This window comes from Centrocercus urophasianus, unplaced genomic scaffold, assembly GCF_019232065.1.
Source record: "Centrocercus urophasianus isolate 14NV4802_14NV808 unplaced genomic scaffold, USGS_Curo_1.0 seq_26, whole genome shotgun sequence".
NCBI classification, from domain to species: domain Eukaryota; kingdom Metazoa; phylum Chordata; class Aves; order Galliformes; family Phasianidae; genus Centrocercus; species Centrocercus urophasianus.
The window spans coordinates 306,156-322,982 of record NW_024884822.1 but is presented as its reverse complement, the minus strand read 5'-3'; the positions used below and the strand labels follow the sequence as shown (position 1 = coordinate 322,982).

The 16,827-nt window shown below is 42.0% G+C and overlaps 1 long non-coding RNA gene across 14 annotated transcripts in view; it reads left to right on the top strand.

The window, feature by feature from the left end:
• Nucleotides 1–1,019: 1,019 nt before the first annotated feature.
• LOC122164244 overlaps nucleotides 1,020–16,827 on the top strand; it is a 49,567-nt gene continuing 33,759 nt past the window's right edge. For 12 of the 14 annotated variants that reach the window (XR_006170160.1, XR_006170162.1, XR_006170168.1 and 9 more), the window contains exons 1-4: nucleotides 1,020–2,333; nucleotides 2,454–2,543; nucleotides 3,369–3,438; nucleotides 4,929–5,074. This is a non-coding gene — a long non-coding RNA (uncharacterized LOC122164244). The remainder of the gene's footprint in view (nucleotides 2,334–2,453; nucleotides 2,544–3,368; nucleotides 3,439–4,928; nucleotides 5,075–16,827) is intronic. The other 2 variants (XR_006170164.1, XR_006170165.1) reach the window with 2 other exon arrangements.

The following is a 16,827-nucleotide window of genomic DNA, read 5'->3' as shown; positions in this document are numbered from 1 at the left end:
GTCTCCCGAGGGACCATAGAGAGGGCGCGTCGCTGGGCGACCGCGGAGCAGAGCGGCTCCTCGCGGCCATAGAGAGGGTGGAGACCGGGGACGTTCGGGGGTGTTCCCGCGGGGCTGCGGCGACAGCTCCTGCGTGGGGCTGTGGAGAGAGAGGAGTCCGCACGGGCTGAACGGGCTGAGGGCAGCGGGAAGGGGATGCGGGCGGTCTGAGGCCGTGAGGACGGGGATAGAGCGGCGCGTACCATAGAGAGGAGCCGGAGCGCCCTGCCCGCCCCTCAGCACAGCGCGGGAACGGCGCGGCGGACCCGGGCCGTAGCCCGGGCGGCATCCGGCCGCGGGAACGAGCGGGGCGACAGGGGGGTGGTCTGATGTGGGCCTGGGGGGTCCCTGTAGCTCAGGGGATAAATCCCGTGGGGCAGGCGGCTGTGCTGCACCTCGGGGGGCTCTGTGGGTAGAGAGGCCTCCTGCTTGCCTGACAGGGTCCCTGTGGGGGGAGGCATGAAGCGCGCCACAGACTGCACGAATATAGCATCTAATCATCTCATAAAGAGCCTTATCTGGGCTTATCAGGGCCTGAGGCAGCATCTGGGCAGGCTGCAGTTCAGTTGCACAAGGAGAAGTGCAGGAAAGACACAGATCTGTCGGAGGGCCAAAGAAACGGTCCCAGGACTGCAGCACCTCCCAGCGAGGCGTTGAGGGCTGAGAGCTGGGGCTGTGCAGCTGGAGATGGCTCAGAGGAGACCTATAGCAGCCTGTCAGTATCTCAAGGGGCTGTAGGAAAGGAAGGGACGGACTCTTCAGCAGGGTCTGTTGTGATGAGATAAGAGGAAATGTCTTCAAACTAAAAGAGGGGAGATTTAGAGCGGATACAAAGAAGATGTTTTTATGAGAAGTGAGGCACTGGCAGAGAGTGCTCAGAAGTGCAGTGGATGCCCCATCCCTGCAGGTCTCCAAGGTCAGGCTGGATGGGGCTCTGAGCGCCCGATGGAGCTCTAGGTGTCCCTGTTCATTGCAGGGAGTGGGACTAGACGACCTTTAAAGGTCCCTTCCAACTCAAATGATTCTATGATTCTATGAAAAAGGTCATGTCAGGTGTGATCAGAAACTTGAGTAATCCTGCAATCAGTGGTTTGATTAGTTATGAACATTCATAAGTTGGGAAACTGAATACATGAAATGTTGGAGAATGGAAATGTATGAAATAATGCATGAAGTGAGCCCACAGCCTGGCTTAGTGATGGAGGTGCTCACTGAGGGTCCTGGGCTCTGCGTACTGCTGTGTTTGGTTCAGCTGTGCTGCAGCAGGAGATGGCAGAGTTCCCAATCAGCAGCACCAGTGTGCACAGAAATTGATGTGCTTCCTATTCTCCTTACCCTGGTGAATTCCTTCAGAAGCATGAATGTTGCTGCTCCTGTGCTCATTGCAGCTGGATGGTGCACTTTCATATCTGTTTCTTAGTTCTGTAGGCACATAAATGCTTGGTCATTCTGGCAATTTGTCTCTTTTTCAAGAATATGGTTTTCCCTTTGCTGGTAATTCCTGTTATGAACTCGTAGTTCTTGTTGAGCATTATTCCTGCTGTCTGCGTGGATGGCTGCAAGGTTCAGCTCTGAATGTGGCTTTTAAAGGGTATGGAATCACTCTGCTGTCATTCTGAAAGCTTTATCCAACCGCTAGATTTCTTTTAGTTCTTCATGCTTCTTTTTCTTTTTTTGTTGTATCATATGGGGCACGTTGTTTACCATTTTCTCCACAGATCTGTCCTGATACTGTAATTATAAAGTTGTTTAGCTATCTGTTTTAGTGAATGTATCTGTATAAAACATTGGATGTTATGATTGTCTTGCTATAATGTTACTAGATGTATTTCCCAAGCTACTAAGTTTGTTTGGAGATGAAAATTAGATGCAAAATAGAAATATAAGCACCTCCATTCTGTAATCTTGCCATAATTTTCTCTCTCATCAATGTAGTATCAGTAATTAATGCTCCTAGAAACGTACACTTTCTTTGTTGCTATGGGTTTATCCGAGATCTCAGCTAATCACAGAATTATTGTTGCTGTTATCCCAGTTTTCTTTCAAGTCCCCAGCTGCCTGGTGTGTGATACTCTGTCTTTTCTGCAACTGGCAAGTCAATAACGAAGCTAATCTGTTTTGATTCATATCATGAGGATGCCACAGGAGTTGGAACAACTTCAGTTGTGCAATTGCTGCGCATTTATGGCTTCTACTCTGGAAAAAGAAAATAGCTGAATGAGAGGAGATGAGAGAGGCTCTGAGCAATGAGGCAGGGGACTGTCCAGAGTGAGAATCAAGTGGAGATAGCCAAGGTTGGTGTGGGGTAACATGGCTAAGGGAGTGAGTGTGGTGGTGGAGCGATGTGACTGAACTGTGCAAGCAGGGCTGTGTGTTCTGTGCTTGCTCAGGTCAGCTGCTTTGTGTCCTTGCAGTGAGAGAGCCGAAAGGACATGGGAACAAAGGTGATAAGCCATGAGGAATTGCTGCAGGTGCCGGAGTGCCTGACTACAGCTTTTCTGATAGTAGGTGGTGGGATTTTATTCCTTGCCTCCAAGGATTGCTGAGGGAAGTAGGCAATCTCATTGCAAGGTCACTTTGAAAAGTCATGGTAATTCAGGAGAGGTTTCTGTTGGTTGGAAAAAGGCAAATATCTTGCATACCTACCGGAGGGGTGGGAAGGAGGATTGGGCAGTTTTAGAGCAGTCAGCGTAACCTCAGTCTCTGGAGAGGTGGTGGCACATCTTTCCCTGGAAAGCCAGGGCATGTGAAGGGCGAGAAGGTTTGGGGAACAGCCACTGTGAGTTTGACAGGTGCAAATTGTGCCTCACCAGCCTGCTTGCCTTCTGTGGTGAGACTGGCTCAGTGAACAAAGAGAGAGCTGCACGTATTGTGTACATTGACTTTAGCAAGGCTTTTGACATCGTCTCCCATAGTACTGCTTTACCAGGTTGGTGAGGTATGGGCTGGATAAATGGGCTATAAATCAGATGTAAAATTGCTTGGATTCCTTGGCTCAGATGATGGGGATCTGTGGAATAGCCCACCGAGTGACCTGAATAGGCAGAGAGATCAGGGTTTGTTATCACATAATAATTTAAAGAAAATAAATACTTTGCTCCTTAAGGAATATATTTATTTTGGTGGAAAGAAGAAACCAGGCTGGTTTTAGAAAGTAAGCTAAAACCAAACATCAAAATTGTAAGAGGTCATACAAATTCTCAGATCTTACAAAAGCCTCAGAATTGAAGTCACTCTTTTATTTGTTGGTTTAAATACTTGTTGATGTCAGTTCCCATTTAAAGTCTGGGCAAAACCAACTTATCCAAGATCCTCATTGTTTCTTTAAGACTCATTTGCCACTGGAACTTCATTCCCTGCATGCTGGAACTGTTTCCTCCTGTCTCACAGTGGTCTTTGGTGAGTTAGATAATTATTTTGTCTGTGTCCTTTTTCTGCACCTTGAGCAAAGTAACCCAGTGGAAGATGCAAGCTTTGATGCACATTTTTTTCTCTAGTTAGATATTTATGGTAAAAATATCAGGCGACTCTGACCAAGTCTGCTTGAAACACTGTAATTACAGATGATCTAGTTTCACAGCTCACAGACAAAGAAAATGTGTTTGTTTTACTTTATTAGATTTCTTATAATATGTCCACACAAAAACAAATGTACACATACACACTCTGTCAATACTGCCAACTGCAATTTATTAAGGTTTATAAATTTATTCCACTAGGTCAGTTTATTGTTAAACAGACAATGAATGCAGGATCAATGCTAAAGATGGGAAGCCTACGTTTCCAAGTAAACAATCTCGTCTTTCTACTACAAGGTTTATAAGGGATGCTTTTGAGAAGATCATAATTAATTACAGACTTAAAACCTGAGCTGTATTTCTCTTAATGTGGCTGTGTTTTTCTATTATGAAAATAAGGAAAGGAAGGTATTTGGGCATAAGCTGGAGCTTGCACTGCTGCTCGCTCTTCCCTGCCTGCTGCAGTGCCCCTCAGTCACTCACTGTAATCCAGAGCTGATGCTGGGAACGTGGTTGGGGGATATATCTTGTTGCTTTGTGATGAACTCCGAGGCCCTGGGAGAATCTCTTGGTGTTGACAGCCCCTGACAGTAAATGTCACATGAATTCGGAGGGAGCTCAGAGCCTTTTGGTGACTGCTATGAGAAGAGACATAATGACAGAAAACCTGATTGATGAGCAGTGCCACAAGTAGAGGGAGTGCTGTGTGGTGATTGCCTATAATTGAATGGTCCATGGAAGTTATTTCTGGGTTTCCTTTGAACGGTGACATACACTCCCAAAGTGTTTCCACATGGGAGACCTGCAGATTTTAACCCTTGTACTCGGCAGCTCCCTGTTAACGCCGCGTTAACAGACCTTAAAATTTAATGGGCTGTTTTCACTTCGTGCCCCACGCTGAGCTCTATCACAATAATTAAACAAATGTCGACGACCAAAGATGGCCGGTCGCGCAATTACCTCTGGAAATGTTTCCTTGTCAGCTTTTGCCTCCTCTTTTTATTGCTTCCTCCTTGTAGCTCAGCTCTGTGATCTGACAGCACGGAGACGTTGATTATCAAGGTTCTCCCGAATCTGATGATGTGCTCCAGTACCACGGGCTTGTCGCAGCCATGTTAAGCACAGCAGTGATGCTCGTGGCATTAAATGGGAATGTGAGCCCTTCTAGACCCCTCACCCAGGAAAGCAGCTGCCCTCGCTGACCAATTAAATTGCCTTCCCTCTCATTAAAACCCTTGTGCAGGCTCTGGTATGTCACAGATCTTTAAAATCTCCATTATAAATTCCACTTTCTTCTGGGTATTTTTAGCTTTTACTTGAAGAAATGATTGTTGTCTCTTGCACTTAACCATATCAATTTTGGCTCCACAGACATCTCCTCTGGGCCAAATTGAAAGACCTGAGCTGATTGGAACTGCTGAATCTGTAGGGAGGATTTCAACAGAGCTCTGAGTACTGGGACATGGGAGGTGTGCAAGGAGTGGGGAGGAAAATTCTAGCCCTCCCCCTTCCCTTTGGTAAGTCAGGAGCACATCCCTTACAGATTTACTTCGTTGTGCCAATTTAATGTGATTTCTTCTGAGGGCCGGGAACCACTCAAGGAAGGCTGACAGGTTTTATCAACAGAATGGAAAGTGAAGTGATAAGGTGAGAGTTATTGACCTGATAACTAACAAACAGAAAACTTCAGTGTCCCTCAAGCTAAATATTGCACTCAGCAGGTAACTAAAAGATGGCAACAGCTGTGGTCTTGTCACTGAGTGAGAGTATGTTTTCATGTAGAGGAGCAGGAGGTGAACTGTGAAAACAAACACATTCCGTTTGCTACAGACTATTTCCCTCTATTACTTTTAATGAGAGCTAAACTCCAAAATGCACAATGGGACAATAATATTTTAGATAGAAGGAACTCTTTGCGTGGATCCTAAATTCTAGACACCAGGTTGCAATTAAAATGATTGCTTTCGTATTATTAATAGCTCACCAGTAGTTTAAGGCTGTCAGCAGGTAGGGGACCAATTGGTACAATCCACTGCACACCTGACTGGAAAGAAGTGCTGTCCTTGAAGGAGCCAAGCTAATAACCCGAACCCACAATGCTCAAATGAGTTTGAAAAATGAGAGAAGCATAAAAAGGTGAAAGGAGCTGTGTTAAAATGCTATGGAGGCAACCTGGCTGGGTTGCTGTAGTCAGTTAAATGTTAGTAAATGCTGCCTAAGTGTTCTGTGGTGATGGTTTTGTGGTGTTTTTTTGTCAGTTTTTTTTTTGCTTTTAATTCTAAAGTTGTAGTGTGGGAAGGGCAGATGGGAAAGGAAGCAGAGACCTCTAATGAGTGATGATTTAGAAGTAACAGGCACAGAAAGTACTGCAAGTGCAGCAGTCTTTTGTTCCTCCTTTACTCCCCATATGTTTTTTCCTGAACCCGTGCTGGGGATTGTCTGAAATCTGTGCCTGAAACCTAGCTGTCGTCATTCCTACACATGCCTTGAAATTCCTGTGACAGGATATGAAGGCTTCAGTAGCTGAACAAAAAGGCAGGTGACAGAGTGCTCATGCAATGTCCATTTCCCCTTGCTGGCACCTGGCCTGCTCAGTACAACTGGGAAAGACAAATGGCAAGTCAACGCTTCCTATTCAACCTCTGCATGCTAACTTTGTTTTTCACTTGGAAGCATTTTTGTACTCCTTATCATGTTTGTCATTCTGCCATGTATCATTTCATTCTCCTTTAGAGATTTTTTTTGTTCCTTCTTTTTACTTGAGGTGAGGATACCAGAACTGCGCTTGATATTTGAGAAGCAGATGCAGCATGAATTCACACAGTGATGTAGTCATACCTTTTTTTTCCCTAAGAATTCTGAACTTATGATTTTCTTTCTTTTTTTGACTGCTATTGAGCAATAAGGTGATGTATTCATAGAACTAACTTTGTACTTTCAAGATGTGATTCCTAAATTGGGCAAACTGGTTCAGAGTGCACTGCTCTGTTTGGAAAGTCAGTGTTGCTTTTCTTGGATAGCCAGATTGTAGTTGTCAGCACTGAAATTTCCCTTCCATTTTATTGTGAGTCTGCTCGGTGTCATCATGTCTTTCCATTTTTGCAGTAATTATTTTCCTAATGAATTCCATTTCAATCAGAAATCTTCATTTTGCTATTCCACCTTCTTTCCAGACCATTTCTGAATGCACTGAACACTACGGGCCTTATTACGTATCCCCATGGGACTCCACTGATGGTCTTTCTCCTCTGAGAAAACTCATCCTTTAGTCTAATCTTCAATTCTTATATTTAATGAGTTATTTATCTCTGTGAGGTCTTTGCTTGTAGACCACAGTTGATTAGTTTTGAGGAGGGATCACCTTAAATGTCGGAGGCTTATGGAAGCTTGGGGTGAATTGGAAATACAGGGACAATTTCTCAGCTGCATCTCTGTGGCTCGTGTGCTTCTGATGCCTTCAAAGAATTCCAGCAGATTTAGTAGGCTCAGATTCCTTTTGCAAAATCACTGTTTACTTTTCCTTAACGTGTTGCATTTATTCATGTATTCACTCATTCTCATCTTTACTGGAGCTTCCACCAACGTGACCAGTATGGACATTAGACTTAGTGTTCTGTGGTTTCTTGAGTTGCTGCTGGATTTATTTTTAAAATCTGATTTCTCGTTAGTTACCTTTCAGCCCTTTGATAATAGCAGTGATTTTCAGCAAAAGGTTACATACTATAAGTATTAGCTCAGATGATTCATGTTTAACATTCTATAAAAACCTTGTATGAATATCACCCACTCCCAGTGATAGATCGTTATGCATTTTGTCTCCTTTGTAATCTACTCCTAACAATGTTTTAAATTAGGGCAGGCCTTCTATCTCTTCCAAACGAGATGGTGGTTTCAGAGTTTCTGGAGATTCTCCAGGTAAACAGTGATTTAAATGTGTTTGGGGTTTTTTGCTATGGCATTATCTTCTCTGAGTATTTCTTTCATACGTACAAAGCCCACTGGCTCTTGTAAGCGTCTTGCTCTTGATGTGTTCAAGAAGGATTTATTACATTTTTTTTTATTTCTTCAGCAAACTGCTTCTAAACTCTTTCTTCAGTCTACATTATTGTGCTTTTACATTTAGTCTGCCAGAATTTATGTTCTTTTTAGTTTTCCTTTTTCAGACACAACTTCAGCTTTTTGCAGGATACCTTTTAACTTCCAACAGCCTCCCTGATCCTGCTGTTTTATGATGCTAGCTTTTTGTTTTTCTCTCAAGTCTTTTTTGACAGGTTATATGCATTTGCTTTGAGCCTCCAATACAGAATCCTAAAATAGTCTACCTGCCATCTAAAAACATTTCGCCTTTCTGGCTGCCACTCTGAGTGTTTTTTTTTTTTATTTCCTTTTTTTTTAAATTTTATTTATTTTTACTTTTTTTTTTTTTTTTTTTTTTTCTATATTGAATTCCCCTTCTCTGGAATCAAGCACAACCGTTGCAATTGCCAGCTTTTATTTTATTTTATTTCAGAGTCTGCAGTCACAAACTACATGAAAAGCTTAAGGATTTTGACCTAGCTTAATGCTTAGGAAGGCTGGAAAGATCAGCCACTAACATTTCACCATTAACTGTGAGCAGGCAAGGAAGTGGCTGCTGGGGCTGGAGCCTGTGGGAATCCCTGCTCTCACGCAGCTGCTTCTCTCGTCCCACCTTGGAACAAAATAACAGGTAACTGGAGAAAAAGCAGCCTGGGCTGATTTGTCACCACGTCACTGAAGTTTGATATGAGGTTGAGTGTTTTGAAGCAGAGGCTGTTTGTACTAGGCTGTGGGAAGTAGGGTGAGATACAGCAGAGTCATGCTGACAGCGTCCACTTCTCAGGTTACCTGACGTGGGATGGTGTAACAAGAGGTCTGGAAGGATAGTGTGTGATAATGCCAGAGAGGTGAGAGCTCTGACTGCTTCTTAACTTCTTTTGCACATAACAACGGGTAAGGCCTGACAACCAAAGAAGGAAAACTGCAGGTAGTAGAGCTGGCTTTCTAGCTGATTCTTTTCGGATCTCTCCAATTGCAAACTGCACCTTGCAGCAAGTAGTGGCTGCTTACTAACAGCTCCAAAGCTTCTCTGGGAGAGGTGGGGATAAGCAGTCTTTACCAACAGGTGCTGCACTTCAGCACGTGACTAAAGCTTGCTTACTGGTGAGAAGCATTTGCTCAGAGGTTGAAAGGCACCACCAGTCAGATGCTGCAGAATGCACTTAAAGCCAGAGTGAGCCATACAACGCCAGTTATTGTGCCATTCTGACTGGCATTGACTGCTTAGCAACAGTGAGAGTGAAAGGGATACAGATGAATTGACTGTTTTCTGAGCAAGCTGGGTAGGAGTAGAAGTAATTAGCTGCTAGCTGATGAAAAGGCATGCTTAATTATTTGAATAATTATAGATATAATAGGTGAGGAATTATTCAGTAAAAGTAAGAAAACCAATATGTTGCAAAGAAGGTAATCAAAATGGAAGAGAAAATGACAGCAGTGTGAATTCTTGAGAAGGTGATGTAAAGAATTAACATGATAAATCTGAAATCTTTTGGATTTTCTCTCTGACATATCAACTCAGTTTAACCACGGTGTAAGGATGCACAGAGCTAACAAGGTCTGTGGCTTGCATTATTTCTGGTTTTGTGTAATACTGATTTAACTGATTATATGCTAGTGCACTTGAGCTTTATTTTCATATCTCTCAGAACCTGCACAGCTTTATGAGGGTCATCGTTCTTCCAGCAACACTGCAGTGCAACCATTTAATTTGCTAAGTCATGTGGGGAGCTGGTTCTGATCAATATTACTAATTGATTATAACTGTTTGATAAGGCAGCACTGATTTCCCTTGGCACCTGGAGCAAGTAACTGCTACTAAGAAGCAGTCGTGTCATTCAGTTAACTTATTCTGTGCACACTGAAGATAACAGGCTGAATGGCAGTGGCAGACATTAGGAATACGTTCTTCATTTGGGATGTGTAATCACTATAATGGATAATCTGAGAAAAAAGTTCAAATACTTATCTCTTGGTGTCAGAATGGGTGTAGGTGCTGCTGGTTCTGTTTCCGTAGTAGGGAATAGACCAGGTGCTAATGGCAGCAGCAGTGGTCTGGTGTCTTCTGTGAGTTTGAATCTGGGAGGCCCAAGATTTATGCATTTTTTTTCTTTTTCTAAAATTGTCATAGCTATAGATGTGAGTGGAATGGGCGACTTCGTCAGCAGCAGCTCTAATTTAGGTTCTGTGAGACTGAAAGCAGTGGTGCCAAATGCTTATAAGCCCTTTTATCCATTGTGCTGGTTAGAAAGGAAAATTAAAATACAAAGATTTTTCTGAATTAATATTTGAGCACTAATTATTAAAATGGCTTCTGATTAACGAGTTGCAAGTCAAGCTGGTTTGGCAAATAGCATTTTGATAAGGTATTTGTAAGACAGATAGTCGTGAGATGGTAAGTTGAAGGTATAACACTGTAACCTTAATGATGATGTTAATGCAGAAATGATGTAAATGTGTATGAGCAATGACTGTGTGAAGTCACTGGGGTACATCAGGACAAATTGACTACAGACAAACCGATCAGCATCAGCTAAGCACAGAATCACTGTAGAGGGAAGCTGGAGGAAATCTCAGCAGATTATTACTTAGTTCATCTCCTTTCACCACAGGATGCCCGCTGATGGCATTCGTGGCATAAGCAGAAATGAATATTTCTCTTCCATTTCGTGGCAGACTTTTGTGAGCGACAGGGCTGTTCTGCACCTGTCCTGACTGTCCTGATCCTGTCAGGGCTGTTATTGCCTCTTTCCTCAGTCTTCTCTCTTCTGAGCACTTCCTATTCTCAGCCTTCGGATTCAGGTCATGTTTTCCAGACCTCTAGCCATTGTTATGCTTGCTGCTTGCCCTGTCAGCCCTTCCTGAGGAGCATTATCCAAGACTGGACATGCCTGTGCACTGAGGCATTACTAATATTGAATACAGTAAGAGAACCTGCAAGATGTCTTGTAGGTAATTCTTCTGTTAATGTGTCCATGCAGTGCTTTCTCTTTGCTCAAGAGAACGACCCCTGTTCAGCTTTTCAGCCATCACAACCTTCAGGTTTTGTTTTTTTGGGTTTTTTTGTTTTTTGTTTTTTTGCAGGCTGCTTTCTGTCCACCATATGCATGAGCTGTATTTGTGTTCTTTGCTCCTGCCTAAGTTAAAATGCTACGCTTATTACAATTGAGATGATTCCTATTTTTATAGACAGCTTGTCCAAGTTGTCAGAAGTTTTTAATACTTCTATCTCCTGTGTATTTGTAGTCACTCTTCACTGATTTAATCTTGGCAGGTTTAATAAACAGTCCATTTCTTCAGCCCAGCTATCAATAAAATATTGAATGGAACCGATGAAAGCTGAATAACCGTTCAATTTCTCCTTTAAATTTCACAGTGAATCATTAGAAACTGATCTCAGAGTGTGGATTCCAACCAGATTTGTGCTGTGCCTTCAACTTGGGCATTCATGCACTCGTGAATGTCATGTGGGAAAAGTTACATGCCTCAGTAACACTGAGGTATGTGGCATCTGGTGCTTCTTCCCTATCTGCAAAGTCTTACCTGCCAGAGAGGGAAATTAGACAGAGTCAGCTTGATTTCTTCATGAGGAGTTCATGTTGACAAGCCCTCATCTCCTTATTAGTTTCTGTGTGCTTAGAAATAATTCAGATTATTCTGGTGTTTTTCTCTTCCTGGAAATTAAATCTTTTTGTGCCTTAGCTATTCTGTTTGACTTGCAGAATATAACTTTTAATGATTCAAGTTGCTTCAACATGTAAGAACTTTAAGGACAGTTGTGAAGGCAATGATATAGACTTCTTACCAGGAGAAAACCTGTGCTAAAGCACAAAGACACAAAAGACTCTTGAGAAAATGGTGAAAGGAATATTTTAACAAAAAAAAAAAAATTCAGTCTGAGAAATTAAGGAGCAAATTCAGTTTTACATGAATAAGAAATTTCAAGTTAGCTTGGGAGTATTCTGAACATTTTGTCCTACAACTCTGAATAGTCTTGTAGAGATATGATCAGAGTCCTATAAAAGAAGTTGGGAAACCTTAAATTTAGCTGCTCTGACTTTTTTCCCTGTAATAGATTGGTAGTGAAGATCTAAGAAAATAGAAATAGAGATTAGAATAAATTTCATAACCTTTTAACCCAGAAAGCCTGGATCTCTTCAGCAAAGTGTTTTCTGAACTCTAATATATGCTCAGTGTTGACACGGGCTTATTCACAGAACAGAGTGACCTTTGCACAGCTCATTGCAAGTGCATGTGTGATGAGTTCTCCTATCTCCTGTTCAAAACAGCCACCTGACAGTTACGTTTGATCTCACCAAAGCAGAGTATTAGGCTTTGTCTCAAAGCACTTCTGCTGGGGCACTTGGTACTATGTGTACAGGAGGTGTATGTATATTTATATGAACGTTCCTGTATATGGAATGTATATGTATGGACATGCATTGCATCAGTATGAACCCTTTGCTGGATTTCAGAAACTTGAGTTTTGCCCAAATTCAGTATTCTAAAGGGCAAAAAACCATGCCTCAACAAACTCTTGATCATGCATTAACAAGCCTTGTGGTCAGTACCTCTTTTCTGTGCATTATGTTGTGTAGAATTATCATAGCTGTGCCTTGCAATGTTTGGAAGATGTAACCTACTGGCAGAGGAGGGAAATGCAAAGTATCCTCTGAGTCCCAAAATATAGGCAGATGCATTCCGTTTTGAGAGCAGGAACTTTGAAGAGTGTGAGGGGGACCTGTTAGGATGCTTTACTACTTTGACCCTTTTTTTGCCACCTTCTTCAGCCTAGGTCCCCTTCTCCTTCCTGGCTCTTATAGCTCGAGGAGCTGCGAAGTACTGTAGAAATCACTGATGTGTGAAAAGTGTTCTGTCATTCTGGCATCCTTTGGTTTTTTGTGTGCCCTCCACAGGCAGGCGCTCACTGCGAGCCTGGAAATGATCTTGGTGATGGAGCTGAGACACATGAATTTACTGAGGGCAGGAGTGAAAGGCAATTTGGTGCAGATTTTGTAACAGAGAGGTGAGTCATTTCTTAATAGTGAGGACTTTTGAATATTACCTCTAGGTGACTTCTATTACAAGGCAGCAGTTAACATATTGCTGTGAATTGGCTTGGAAAAAAGATTAAATTGCAAAAGTACACGAATTTTAAATAGAAATAATAATGACAATAAAATTGGTTGAAAGAACAGAGCTACAGTAACAAGGTAACGTTTTAAAAATAAATGGGTAGCTAGGAAAGGTTGTAGGGAGACATGCTGCTTGGAGATCACAGAGGCACCTAGGTTTGACAGCTTCTGTGACTGCATGGAGCAGAGACACGCAGCCAGCCCCCGCTCTCTCCTGGCGTATTATACTGCACAGCAATCAGACTTAGTAACACATTGCTGAGAGAGACTCCCACTAGTTAGTATTCATTATAGATGGCATTTTTCAGATTGCAGCGCAGCAGTGTAAACAAGTGATGCTGGAGGAAGGGTGGAGAACAGCACTTTTCCAAGCTGTGATTTATTTCCTGTTGATATTTACTTGACTACACAAACCTGTGGTACCACCAGTATTAGGAAGGGAAAGTAACTCTCAAACAACCAGCATGTTCCAGCATTCTTGCAGGAGGCAAAACACAGTTCCGGCAGTAGGACATGCGTGTGGCTTCCTTGTGAGGCTGAAACATCTGGTAGACCTCACTCTGTGAGTTATTGTGTGTCTGCAGGCCTGCCTGGGTGCTGCCAGCTGCCTGCTCTGCATTCCCATTTACGCTGCACTTTGTACATCTTGTCTGCACGAGGAGGGAGCCTGTCTCTGCAGATGGGTGCTGTTGTGCTGGGACACCCTCAGCTGTGAGCAGAAAGCTACCCAGACACACTGGTATCCTGAGAAGGACCAGCATCCTAAAGGTGCTGAGTTTGACTGGCTGCTGACATGCCCAAGTCTGGCTTAGCATTGGCTGGTGACCCAAAGAGCTGTTACCCCTGCATGTTTGCCCTGGTTTGCAGAGAATGGGGGTGTGTGGCTCACAGTGCATCCCATAGAGGTTGGTCCCATGCTAGCTGTTTTGTTTTTGTTCTTGGGTTAGTATTTTTTTTTTGTTGTTGTTGTTGTTGTTGTTCTTTTGTGAGACCGGTTTTTTTTCCACATGAGCCTGCTGTCAACCACCCAAAAAAACAGCACAGCTTAGCCATGACATATAAATCATTAATTCCTGTAAGCCACAAGGGTGCAGTGTGGTGGCAGTGCTCTCCATCCTTTCCTTTCCAGCTGGGGGTGTTCTCTTTCCTCCAAAGCCTGCTTGCTTTTGAAATACCTGGGTTGATACCTATCTTTTTTTTTTTTTTTTTCTTTTTTTCCTGAGGTGTTAATGACAGATTGTCTTAAGGGTATTTGATTCCCCCCATAACTACTTCACAGTAATAACTAACTTATGAATGGGACCTATTCAAAAATGCAGGAGCTTCTTAAAAGGAAATTAAAAGCAGTGGATATAAGCATACAGAAGATGAGAAACTAGATGAAAACACCCTATCCGAAGCTCAGAGCAATATATCACGAAGTGGAATGATTCTGCAGGGGACAAAAAAGGCAATATTCCAACTGCAGAGTGGAAGTCAGTATTCAAAGTCTGGGAGTGCTGAGCAAATAAAGAAACTATTCAAAAAGAAATACAAAACAACAGCAACCCAAAACAAACAAACAAGCAAAACCTACAAAAAAAAACCCAAACAAACCACTGAAACAATCCACCAACAAAAACCGTAAACTATCAAGCTAAACCTGTAGGGCAAGCAAGGGAAACCCTGAAGGAAAGACCTGGTAAAAGAATAATAAAAACAGCTAGTAGAAATATTTAAAATGACCACAATCAGGTATTTTTCCAGAGATTTGTGAATTACTGTAAGAGAGGAAAAGCAAAGCAAAGCAAAGGAAAGGCAAACAAAGCTTTGTTGATGTTTGCTTTGGTTAAGGTTGGTTATTCTCCCTTGAGAGCCAAACTTATGGGGACAAGTGTAAGGAACTGTCTCAAATTAAGTGACATTAAAATGCATTTTAGGACTAATTGATAAGATGAAGAGTCAAAAAGTGCCAAGACCATATGGTATTCACTCAAGAGCTCTGAAGGAAAACAAATATGCAATTATAGAGCTACTATAGTTTGTAACCCGTCACTTAAATCAGTCTCCCTGCAGGAGGCTTGGAAGATGGTTAATGTGACAACAATTGCTGAGAAGGTCCCCAGGAGTGAAATGGAGAACTGCAGACCGTCACATTGGAGTCTGTACTGAGCGAGTGAGTGGAAATTATAAGAATAAAATGCATAAATGGATAAAATCTTGTCTGTTAGGGAACATTTTTCCAGTGAGAAACCACATTTCGCACATTCACGGTGGAATCCAGTGAAAGACTACTGAAGATGCAGGTAATCTAGCTACAGCAACTTAAGAAAAGCTCTAGTGGGTCACACTGACAGTCAGCTGCCTGGACTGTCCTCCTCTTGTATCTACAGCCACAATTTTATAAGCCTTACTCACATCCCACTTGTTGCCTCCTCTCCAAACTTCAGAAGCCCTCTTAGTATCTCTTCCAAAGCAAGAATTTGAAATCAATTTGGCTCATGGTTCTTCACAAAACGTGTAATTAAGCTGCAAAATCCTTTGCTGTGGGATATTACAGATGCTCAAAGTTTACTTGTGTTCTGTGGTTATTAGAAAAAGTTAATGGAGAGAAATGAAGTTATGGCATAACCTGTAAGACAGTGGTTCAGAAAGTCCAAAGGCATGCTGGGAAACAGAATAATGTTCCAAGAAAGCATCACTGTATTCTGGCTATGTTCTTAAGCTCATTCCCCAGACATTTGTATGTAAAAGCAGGCGCTGCAGTAGGGGAACCTTCGATCTGACCCAGTGCAGGCTTTCTTGTGCTTTGTTATGTTCTGTCAAAAGAAAATGAAACGTAGCTGTGAATGTAAACACTTCTGATGGTAACAGTGAGCACTGAACTCATCTCCCCCACTATACAAGCAGGCGATGAATTTTTATTTGAATGCTAATGAAGATCTTACCAAGATGCTGCTAGGTCTCATCTAGCAATATAAAGAGAAAAGCTTACATGGTGGAAATGAACAAAGAACCCTTATAAAAGGATGAAAATGTGTTCAAATATTGATGTCGTTAACCACTCACAGGTCAAAGACATACTTGAAGCTACTGATGTAATTTGAAGTAGGTAACCAAATATAAAGATGAGTGTTTTCTTACAATTAATCTATGTTTTTCTCTAAAAGGAAAAACTGATATTTTTTGTGTTCCTTTAACTTCAAACAGTCTGGGGTTTAAGTCAAAAAGCAGATCTTTCTGCAGTGATATAGTATATACTAGATCTCTTATAGTTTTTGGATCAGAGCTGAGGCAAGCTTCTTTTACAAATTTGTGCTGCAGTCTACTAAAAGAGCTGTTCCCTGCCAGGAGAATATTACATACAGTACTGAGAAAAATGAACAGAGTCAGCTTGTTTGAGAGCTAACTGATGCTTACTCACAACACTGATAAGCCTGACATTTACTGAGAAGTGCCACAATTCTCAGTCCAATGAAAATTCCCAAGAGGGTATTTTTTTCAGTTGTACTTCACATTCTATTGACTCAGGGTAAGCTGGAATTTTCTGAAGTATGTAACTCAAAAAAAAAAAGAAAAAGCAGTGGAACCCAACTCCTCCGCTTGAATTACATACAGATGTACCAGCTGTCCTTGGCACGTTTGTTAATGATTGTGGTATGTTTAATGATGCTCTACAAGTTGTCTGTGCCTTATGTGCCATATTTCATTCCTGTAGTGTATTAAAAGTACTTGCACAAGAGTTCTTGGTGCCTTGATTGCAATTATAAAAATTGTACTTGGAATACTGTCACTTAACACCTCTACAGAAAAGCTAAATCTTGTAGTGAAATACCTGTTTGTAATATTAGGCAGTGTTCTGGCTCTTATTCTAATCTCTGTATGCCGGTCTGTGGTTTGACTTTATGTAGCACCCAAAATGTCTGGCCATATAGGATTCTTCTGAAATAGGCCTTGCCTGAGAAAGGCTGTCAAAAGGTTTTTGAATGTTCAAGTGGATTATGTCAAGCAGTTCCCTTTTGATCATTATTATAAAGATATGTTCGAATAATTCTAAAATATTAGTGATGCAAAATGTT